This window comes from Halichoerus grypus, chromosome 13, assembly GCF_964656455.1.
Source record: "Halichoerus grypus chromosome 13, mHalGry1.hap1.1, whole genome shotgun sequence".
Lineage (NCBI taxonomy): Eukaryota > Metazoa > Chordata > Mammalia > Carnivora > Phocidae > Halichoerus > Halichoerus grypus.
In genome coordinates, this window is record NC_135724.1 from 27450815 (window position 1) to 27461309 (window position 10495).

The following is a 10495-nucleotide window of genomic DNA, read 5'->3' on the forward strand; positions in this document are numbered from 1 at the left end:
ATGTTATAAATACAAGGCAGTGTTACAATTTTTGTTTTGAATAGTCCTATGTGTTTGAAGGAAATTAAGATGGAAAAACCAGTCTTTTATATTTACCAGATATTCATCATTTTGGATGCCCTTCATTCCTTCCTAAAATTCATATCTTCATTTGGTCTCATTTCTCTTAGACAGCCTGAAGAATTTCCTTTAGCATTTCTGTAGTGCAGGTCTGCTGGTGACAAATTCTTTTAGTTTTCTTTTATCTGAAAAATTTTTATTTTGCCTTCAGACTTGATAAATATTTTTTTTCCTGGATATAGAATTCTGGGCTAGATATTTTTCTTTCTTTCTTTCAGCCCTCCAAGATGTTGATCTACTGTCTTTTGGCCTCCATCATTTCTGAAACCAGTTTTTTGAATCACTGTTGCCTTCTTTGTAAAATGTTGTTTTTCTCTGCACCCTTTCAAGATGGTCTCTCTACCATTGGTTTTCAGAAGTTTGACTCTAATGTGCCCAGGCATGGTTTTCTTTTATTTAACCTGCTTAAGGCTTGCCAAGCTTCTCAGGTGTGTAAATATATTTCTTTCCCCAAGTTTGGGGATTTTTTGGTCATTATGTCTTCAAATATTTTTTTCTATCCTGTTCATCTCTCTTTTCCTTCTAGGATTCCAATTGCATGTATGTTAGACCTTTCAATATTATCCTATGGGCCCTATTGTTTTTCTCTGTATTCTTCAGGTTGGATGTTTTATACCGATCTCTCTTTAGATTCACTGACTCTTTCCTCTGTTTTCTCCATTCTGTTAAGCCCATCCAATTAATTCTTTAAAATTTTAGATAGTGCATTTTTCAGTTACAGACTTTCCATTTGATTCTTTTTTATGCATAGCTTTAATTTATCTGCTAGCGTTATCTTTTCATCATTATCTCATCATGTTCCTTTACATCATTTAGCATAGTCAAAATTGCTGCTCTAAAATCATTTCCTGCCCATTTCAACATCTGCATTATCTTGAGCTTGGTTTTTGTTGAATGTCTTTCATCTTTGGCATGGGTCACATTTTCTTCGTATGTCAAGGGATTTTTGGATTGTATTCCAGATAGTGTGATTATTATGTTGTAGAGTCTGGATCTGCTGAATTCCTTCAAGAAGGTTTGAATTTTTGCTTTAGCAAATAATTAACTTGGTTGGGCTCAAACTGCAAACTCTGTTTTAAGGGTGACACCTCAAATCTCAGTTCAGCTGTCTTATCCTTAGCTGGGCTGCCTAAAGTCTGTCCTGCATACAGGTGACTAGGGGTCAGGCAGAAATCTGAGCAGAGTCTACACCTGAAATTTGAGACTTTTTCTCTCTGTCCCTCTCCTTTCCTGGATTCCACCTTACTTTCCAGCAGCTGTGGTAACTCCCAAATTCTGGTTGCCCCTGGTTCTGGCTCTTCAGGCCAAAAAGACTGTGGGGTCTCTATCAGTCTTAGTTACCCCTCAGGACACTGACTGCAGCTTGCCCCCAGGCTGAGAGTCATAAAAACAGGGTACTCACCTCATACTGTTTCCTTCTTCCAAGTATCAGCTTCCCTCTACAGTCCGTAGCTCTCGTATACTCTCCAGGACCTTCAGCTTTCAGGTGTTTCTGTTTTTTGGGTTTTTTTGGTCCAGAGCTGATAGTTGTTATCTTCAGGAAGGTTGGTACAGTACAAGCTTACTCGTCCATACCAGAGTGGAACTCAGCCCAGAAACTGGATTCTTCACCCCTGAGATACACTGATGGTGACTTAATAAAATGCTGATCTGGTTTCATCAAATATTCTAGAAAGGATCCTTGCCCTGAGAAGTATCTGAAACAGTGGGGTTTTAGACACTGTGTAAGACTGGTGATGTTTTTTGAAGGATAATTTTTGTCAATGCTTGTCCATCTGTAGATAAGGGCCCCCCCCCCTTTTTTTTTCTGAAGAGAAAGTAATGACCATGTAGGCAAACAGGAGATATTGACTCATCTCGGATTAAGCCGGGTTTGATGATGACTCACTCTGCCTTCAGAGACAGGGGGAAAGACCAAGTGGGTGGGTCTTCTGCTAATGGTTGGCTCTGACTTGACTAGATTTAGAACAAATTGATTCTGATTTGGGAAAGGTATGAACTTGATTTTCCAGGTCATTAGGAGGCATCTTCTGTTCCCTTTTATTTACCATCTAGAAGGCATGAGATCCTAGGAAGTGATTAGAAACAAGCAAATAAATGCAATTTGTATGAAGTCATTCAGTCACGCAGAGCACTGCTGGGGGTGGAAGGTGAGGGAGGTGTTCGGGGGACCATGGGGAGAAGTCAGAGGCCATAGGGACAACTGGGCCCTGTTTAGTCACCCCTTCCTCCTTTCTGTGAGCACCGAGGTGGGAGTTGGATGTTTGGGGGTAGTTAGGAAGGATCTGAGTCTCACAGATTGGTGCCAGCATTTGTCACAGCTTTGGTCTTCTGTGACTTAGGAGCTTTGGGGCTGTTGGAAGGGCTCCATAAAGTAATTTCCCTTTTCTCCTCTATAAAACTATGGCCACGGATTAGATATGCTTAAAGGACCCTTCTGGTGCCATGAATCTCCAGAGAGGGGCCTCTCCACCTTATCAGCCCTCACCAGAGGGGAGATTATGGGAATGGGAGCCAAGACAGGAACGGTTGAGGCAAGAGAGAGTGGACACTGGAGGGTGACATGCCAGAGGCCAAAGGCATCATCACCCTCCCTATTTACCTTTCCTCCAGGTCCACCTAGAGCTGAGGGTGGGAGTGGGCAGGACCCAGAGAATCTCACGGTGCGGTGAGGAAGTGCAACTCTCTCTGCAGTGGGACCTGCCCTCACCTCCCAGGAGAGCTTAGAAGGGCAAAGGGGGCCAAATCCTCCCTTGGGGTCCCACCTGAAAAACCACCAACTGGGCTTCCCCTCACTGGGCTGAGCCCCTGCTTCCAACCTTGGGAAGGAAACATGCAGTTCTTCTCACTAGCTTGTTCCTCCTGGGGGGTGGGACTCCAGGTGGCTTAAAACAGTGGGAGAAGGGGAGAGGGAGAGGTTGAAGGAGGGGAGAAAATGGAAGGGGATGGTGGAGGGGGTGGAGGGCCAATGTCATCAGTTCTGTGTTGTGGATTCTACTCAGCTCAGCGACCCCTTTTCTCTGCCCCCCCCAATTTGGAAAGGTCCTCTGCTTGCATCTCTAGTTTATTAACTATCAAGTTTGTGCTCACCAGCACTTTCCATCAAACTTAAAAAAGTAGGAGGATGCTTTGCCATCTATTCACTCTCTGTTTACAAATTTTTCTGATTTCCCCAACCAATTTCCCCTCCTTCCAAAGAGCTGTCAGCACTGGCCCTTCTCAGAGGCTTTCCCTGATCAGAGCAGGGGGCTCAGGTGGTGGCTGTGAAGGTGTTTGGTTTCAGCTTGCAACCCCACCTGTCCTCAGCCCCAGATCTCCTTGCTCTGGGATGTCAGAGGTCCTGGTTCCTGAGCCAGCCAGTAGAAGGGACAGATCTTTCCCCCAGGTCGAAAGCGCAGTGGAGGAGGGTGAAGCTCCAAGATCAGAGGGTGACCTGGCCTACATGTTTCTCAAGAGATGGGACCTCCAATGACCACCGTGCTCAGTGAACTATCTCACCAGCTTTTGTTTTTATTTTTACTTTTTGGCTGTTCCTCCCCAGCCATCATGGTGCTGCATGCACATTGTAGACATTTTGAATAATACAGAAAATGGTAAGAGATTGTAGGAAATCACCCATAGGTGTATTACCCACTGGTAACATTGGCATCTTCCCTTCCAGTCCCCTTCCTTTTGCATCAGTTCTTTATATATGAGATCAAAGAGCACAAACTCTGTTCTCCACTCCTTTTACAACTTAACCCTATACCAGTAGGATTGTCCTATGATATGAAAATTCTGTAAGCATCATTTAAAATGGCTGCATGACGTCCTGTCCAAAGGATATGCCTATTTTACTTAACAATGGGCCTATTTTTTTGGTTATGCAAGGTGTTTCCACTTTTAAGTTACTATAAATGAATCTGAAAATAACATGTTGGTGCACAAGCCTTTAGGACAGATTCCAGGAGTGGGATGGCCAGAAGGACTGGTTTCCCTTAATCCTAGGCAGGCTGAGCTTTTCCCAGCCTCCAGTCCTTCAGGCCCATTATGAGCCTCAGGCCTATTCTTAAGTCAGTTACTATATTCCACCTCAGGACTTTCTCAAAGTCTGTATCAGTTCACATTCCTACCAGCACTGGATGGGCATCCAGGTTATTTGGAAAGGCCACTTGCAAGCTAGAAAAACCTTTATGTTGCTTTGATCACAAGGAAAGTTATGCACGCTGGTCCCCATCATGGCCAGTCCCCCGAGCCTGTCCCCCAAATAATTACAGTATTAACTGTCACTAGAGAACCAACAATTCCTTGGCGAAGGCCAACTTTGTTCTGAGTGCTCCGTGTATATAATCTAATCCTCACAGCAACCCTGAGAGATAGTGACATTCCCATTTTATAGATGAAGAAACAGGGGCTCAGAGAAGAGAAAGAATCCTTCCAAGGGCACATGAGTGAGAGACAGAGAGAGAGGTGTAGACCCAGATTGTCTAGTCCCTAATATCCTACTGGTGCTGCACATCACAGGGGGTCAAGGAAGGGGGCAGAGCACTGAGACTAAGTGCTAAGCTGGGCTTCCTAAGGGCTTGGGAGTCAGGGGTGAGTGTGAGGTGGGGTTGCTCTGGTTTTGGTTTTGGTTGTGGTTTTGGCCTTACCACCTGGGTCATCTGCCACTGAGATCGATGCCGACTGGTGCCTGAGGGCTGTCTGCTCAAGGCTGTGTCCCTGGAAGGACAGATCTTATAATTCGTTTTTATCTTCCAGCTCTGAGATATAATTGACATATTGCATAAGTTTAAGGTGTACAAGGTAGTGATTTGATATATGTATGTATTGCAAAATGATGATCACAATAAGGTTAGTTTTTTTTTTTAAGATTTTATTTATTTATTTGAGAGAGAGAACAAGCAGTAGGGAGGGGCAGAGAAACAGAGACGGAGAAGCACACTCCCTGCTGAGCCGGAAACCTGACACAGGGCTTGATCTCAGGACCGGGAGATCATGACCTGAGCTGAAGGCAGAGGCTTAACTGACTGAGCCACCCAGATGCCCCCACAATAAGGTTATTAACACATCCATCACTATACATAGTTACAATTTTTTTTTTTTTTGGTGCTGAGAATTTTTCAAATCTACTCTCCTAGCAACTTTCAATTATACAGTATAGTATATTGTTAACTATAGTCACCATGCTGTACATTACATCCTTAGAATTTACTCGTAACTGCAAGCTTGAACCTTCGACCACCTTCACCCTATTGGCACCTCCACTGGCAACCACCAATATTCTTTCTGTTTCTGAGTTTGTTTTTTTATTTTTTATTTATTTATTTTTTAAAAGATGTTATTTATTTATTTGACAGAGAGAGACACAGCGAGAGAGGGAACACAAGCAGGGGGAGTGGGAGAGGGAGAAGCAGGCCCCCTGCTGCGCAGGGAGGCCAATGCGGGGCTCGATCCCAGGACCCTGGGATCATGACCTGAGCCGAAGGCAGACGCTTAACGACTGAGCCACCCGGGCGCCCCTGAGTTTGTTTTTTTAGATTCCACATATAAGTGAGATTACACGGTCTTTGTCATTCTTTGTCTGACTCATTTCACTTAGCATAAAGCCCTCAAATTTCATTCATGTTGTTGCAAAAGGCAGGATTTCCTTTTTTGTGGCTGAATAATATTCCATTATAGCTATTTCTCCATATCACATTTTTCTTTATATATAAATCACATTTTCTTTATCCATTTGTTTGTTGATGGACACTTAGGTTGTTGCTATGTGTTGGGTTATTGGGAATAGATTTGTTTAATTTATTTTAGAGAGAGAGAGAGAGAGTGGGGTGAGGGACAGAGGGAGAGAATCTCAAGCAGACTCTGTGAGGAGCGTGGAGCCCAACACAGGGCTCACTCTCACGACACTGAGATCATGACCTGAGCCAAAACCAAGAGTCAGATGCTTGACTGACTGAGGCACCCAGGTGCTCCCGGGCTATTGGGAAAAATGCTGCAATGAACATGGGGGTAGGTACCTCTTCGAGATAGAGATTTTCTTTCTTTTGGATATATACCCAGAAGTGGAATTGCTGGATCATATGGTAGTTCTATTTTTAATTTTTTGAGAAAGCTCCATCCTGTTTTTTATAGAATCTACATTCTAGAAAATTCTACATTCCCACCAACAGTGCACAGAGATTCCCTTTTCTTTGCATCCTTGCCAAGTCTGGATATCTCTTGTCTTTTGGACAATAGCCATTCTAATAGGCGTAAAGTGGTAGCGCATCATGGTTTTTGATTTGCCAAATCTTGTCATAATTTTAATGCAGGTGGATGGAGACTTTCCAAAGCTGCTGCTTCTGTCCCAAATCCAAGGTCCAGGCTGCAGGGGACCAGGGACCTCATTTGCCTGAGTAGAGGTGGTGCAGCTGCTCTCTACTGTCTTGGGGGGAAAAAAAACAGTCTTAATTTAATATCCTTGGACATGTAACCTCCTGCAAACACAAATTTAATAGCTGAAAAAAATATGATTATGTATATGCTCATCTGTGCGCAGTTTTTTCTTTTTTTGGTTTACTCTTCACTCTCCCTTCCCTCCGTTTCTCCTTCTACATCATGTCCTGCCCCAGCCAGGTGAGCCAAGGTCACAACTACTGTCCCTCCTGCCATAGTTCTTCATGTTCTCGAATGCTTACATGTACGTGCATGTATAGATATGTGTGCCTATCCTGTATGTGATGTGGACCCAAATATTACATGTACAGCAATATTTGGTGATTCGTTTATTAAAATAAATCCAGTTAGGACCTCCTGGTTGTACTTGCTTTTTTTATCCAACCATGCTTCCCTGAGACCCTTTAAGCCACCTGTTATATGTCGAATTTATTCTGTTAAATAGTAGCATAATATTCATGATGTGGTTGTATTCCCCCATTAATGGTTATTCCATTTGTTTCCATTTTTTTCCTCACTATAAGCCCTGCTGCCCCAAATGCTCTCACACATATGTTCTAGTGATTTTATTTCTGTAGGATGGATTTCCAGCAGGGGGATTGCGAGGTCAAAAGTCATACGCATTTGGAATTTTAGTGATAACATTAGATGGCTGTCTAAAATGGTTGTGATATTTTTTTAAAAAATATTTTATTTATTTATTTGTCAGACATATATAGAGAGAGCACAAGCAGGGGGAGCAGCAGGCAGAGGGAGAAGCAGGCGCCCTGCTGAGCAGGGAGCCTGATGCGGGACTTGATCCCAGAACCCTGGGATCATGACTGGAGCCTTAACCAACTGAACCACCCAGGCATCCCAAATGATTGTGATATTTTATATTTCCACTGGCAACATAGGACAGTTTGTCTGCATCCACACCAGCAACAGGAGTTACAGCTTTTCATTTTTTTGCCCTTCAGAAGGGCATAAAGTGATATTTTGTTGCTACGTAACATTTATTTCCATGCCTGCTAGTGAATTTGAGCATCTTACCATGTTTGCAGGCTATCTGAACTTGCAACTCTGGATTTTTTTCTAGTTTGATTTGTCCATGTTCCTTTGCAATGATTGCCTTTTTCTTACCGCATGTGTACCTGCAGTTTGCATGTTTTAAGTATTAACTTTGTACCATCTGCATTATAAATATTTTTCCTCCCGAAATTGCTTTACTATTATTTGTTTAGGGGATATTTTACAGTTCAAAGGACTATGCTGCAAGTATCTATTCTAAATTATATTTCAAAAATATTTTTATTTGGTTGAAATTTTTATCAAGGTAAAAAATTGACAAATTTGATCGATTTTAAAACATGTACATAATCTTCAAGGGTAGCTAGTTATACAAGGCTTTTTACAAGAATACAGCAGTCCTTTCTTGTCCAGCCCACCCCATCTATTTTCCTACTCCTCTGAGCCAACCACTTTCCACTTTTAACTGATTATTTCATTCTTTCTGTCCACATCTCTACATAGCATGCTTAAAATGCTACTTGATTTTTTTGAAGATTTAGTTCTTTTTCCCATGAACCTCGTCACCTCAATGCATATGCCATCTTCCCATTCCCCATCCTGCTGTAAATTATGTTGTAATCATTTCTAGATGCATATTATGATGCTATAAGTGCTTTCACAGTTGTTTACATCTTGAAATGTCACCAATAGGATAGTTATTCCTTCGTCTTGGAGGAAGCCTGTAGAAGGCGCCCTCCCTTCTACGTAATTGTATGATTTGAATTTTTGCAACTGAAATGCAAGACTTTACATTTAATTTTTTCTTGTTTGTTTGGTCCATCATTCTATCTGTGAAATAGCTTTGTACACTGGATTGTCTTTCATCTTTACACCCCCCCAGCCTAGCACAGTGGCTGACACGCGCTGGTTTGAGCACATGACTTGTTAGATGGTAGGAATTGAGCAGAGCATCCAGATTGCCTAATGCCCACTCTGCTAATCTGTCTTCCTTTCTCAGGGTTCCTGAGAGACATGTACTCACAAGGAACTCTTGCAAATGAGAACCAGTGCACCTCAGTGCTATCTGGGCCTGTGTCCAACAGCAACGACGCTTTCTCCCTGAGTGTGGCGTTCTAGTAAAGAGGTGTTGGATCATGAATCTCAAGCAACATACCATTCTATAATTTTATAGGCAAGCAAATGAAACTAAAAGTTCTGTAGTGTCTGGAATTATTCTGTTAGCCAGAGTCTGGGCTGCGCTCCCAGGCAAGTTCTTTTTCAATTCTTTGGTTGTAATGAATGGGAATTTTGAGAACCCAAGGGTCTGAGGTGGGTCAAGGAGTTTCATTTCCTTTTACCCCCTGTAAGTTATAATGCCTGAGGTTACTGCCTGGTCCCTTCCCAGCTCCGAGGGGGCAGCCGGGAATCAGAATGCTCTTAGGTGTAAAAACAGCCACTCTCCACAGTGAGGCAAAGGGCAATGGCTTGTCCAAAGCCTGACCCTAGGCCAGCATTATCCCTTGACTAAGTATTCCTGGGGGCAGGGGTAAGAATGTTTTGAATTCTTTTATTATGTCCCTCGGGGCAGAAATTAAGAGCCCAAGATGACGTCCAAACACAACCTTCTTTTACTTTTATTTGGAACACTGATAGACAAGTTTTCTATCAATTTATTTGTACCAATAAACCCAGCATGGTTTCTAAACAAAAGGCACATTGAGTGGTAGGTCTGCAGGTGCTTCGTGTTCTCCTCCCTCACTGGACACGCAACTGATTTTCTGGAAGGGGCACAATGGCCTTGGTGGACCTTGCTTAAGAACAATAGACAATGACAACCATTAATCCCAATTTGCTTCCCTGCAGAAGGAGAAGGGCTTTGCATGGACCGGTCAGGGGGACTCAGGCTCCACGTTGGGGACTTCCCAGAGGGTCTTTCGAAGTACTACTTGTCTCCCTTAAGAAAACATATGACACCTTTTACAATGTGTGCTATTTTCTACAATTTATCAAGGATTATTGTTGGTGACTCTAATGACAATTTGGACATTTATTTTAAAATAATAGAGCGCAAAACATTTGAGCCCAGACAGAATCTCAGGTGGAGTAGGTAGGAGCTTTCTGTTTCTTTTCTCTTACGTTGTGGCGGTAGACTGTTTGTTGGTGCTGGGGATAGCGGTCCCCGTACCTGGCCACAGGCCTGGGCTCATGACTTGGGCCTGGCTGACTGTGGAACCCCCGGTCTTGGCGACAGTGATTGGTTTCAGCTGCTAGGCCTGAAGGATAGCCAGAGCCCAGGACTGGTCTACAGACACCAGGGGAGAGAGAACTCTTGTCCTGAGGCTGCTGGGTGTGGGGAGGGGAGGTCTGACTGATAGCTATCTCCCTTGGCTCCAGCGGACTGTCTCTGCAGAGTGAAGCTAAGGAGACAAGCAGAGAAGACAGAGATCACGAGGGAGGAGAAATGAGGGAAAGGACAAAGCAGGGAGAGTGAAAGTAGTGAGACCCACAAGTCCTGGTTGCCCCGAGGCCTCCTTCTGGCCTTCCAGGCCGGAGACCTTTGTCCCATAGTTCTTCCCATGCTGGGATGGCACCAGCCCTCCCCGTAGTGGCGCCAGCCACCCTCTTCTCCAAAGTCCCCTCCCTCCTCTTGATCAGCTCAGATGAATTCAGTCACCTGCATTCGAGAATCTTCATTAACAGACCATGTTAGGCTTGCATTCTTTCTATGTATCTACTTGGCCTTTTCCAACTTGAGGATAACCTTCTCTGGTGAAGATGTTCGAGAAGAGGTGTTGATGAGTCCTGCTTTCTTTCTGTTCTTGCTTTAACATTACAGCCCCTTTTCCAGGCACCAGCTTGCCCTTTTCTTGCTTTTCTGCATTCTCTGAGCATAACTTTACTCAACCATTTGGAATCCTTAGCTGTTTTCCTAAATCCTGTTCATTCTGGACTTTGGATATTTTTACAC